The sequence below is a fragment of the Cupressus sempervirens genome, chromosome 8, assembly GCF_028749045.1.
Source record: "Cupressus sempervirens isolate cs-2001-9-10 chromosome 8, ASM2874904v1, whole genome shotgun sequence".
NCBI classification, from domain to species: Eukaryota; Viridiplantae; Streptophyta; class Pinopsida; order Cupressales; family Cupressaceae; genus Cupressus; species Cupressus sempervirens.
In genome coordinates this window covers 112,222,321-112,223,066 of record NC_143125.1, presented here as the reverse complement: position 1 = coordinate 112,223,066, position 746 = coordinate 112,222,321, and the positions used below count along the sequence as shown (strand labels likewise).

Below are 746 nucleotides of genomic sequence, written 5' to 3'. Positions count from 1 at the left end.
AGCTATTGTTCTGATCTCGAAGCTGTAATTGTAAGAAATTGTCAAACAAACCCTAACAGATGATCAAGGACGACAGCAGCATAAGCGATTATACACTACATCACATACAAAATCACAAAATACCTTGAAAAAACAAACAGAAAAAAACCTGTAGCAAAATCAAATCAACAATGAAGCCTGACAAGTAAAAGATAAATAAATGCCTCACAAGAACGGTTGCATAAGGACTCAGATTATGGGTGGTGATATATATGAACTGTCGTCAAGGATTTTTCGCCATTACGCCGAACGAGACCATTCATTTAGCTCATCATTGCCCTTCAATACTTCCATCACAGAAGAACCAACGCAAATCTAAATCAAAATCGATTCTTAGGCAAACAAAAATGACATAAATTGAAGCTAAAATTTCTTCTTCAGCAAACAGACTTGATCTGAATCGAAACTAAATTTGATTCTTCCCCAGACGAGGTTTTCGACCTCCACAACAATCCAGAACTTCGCTGAAATGGGTTTATAAACGTGATTGGATTAGCGCTAGGGTTTTTCTCGCCGCTTTACCGTTGATATTTTTCTCTAGATATTTTGGGCTATTCCGTTAATTGACGCCGTGTTCCAGGCTGGAAACTTTTCTGTCATCTTCCTCGCCTTGACTTATTTGGAAGTTAGCGCGTTTGCTTAATAATTACCTGATTTTGCGAGGGATGTCCACTTGTCACTTCCAAAACCAACGCGGTAATCACGCT

General features: G+C 38.6%; 1 non-coding gene across 1 annotated transcript; it reads right to left on the bottom strand.

Annotated features, from left to right (window-relative positions):
* Window positions 1-224: 224 nt before the first annotated feature.
* On the bottom strand, window positions 225-319 carry LOC149541833 (small nucleolar RNA Z43). Its single transcript, XR_016355818.1, has one exon. It is a non-coding gene; the product is annotated as a small nucleolar RNA Z43 (small nucleolar RNA).
* Window positions 320-746: the final 427 nt, after the last annotated feature.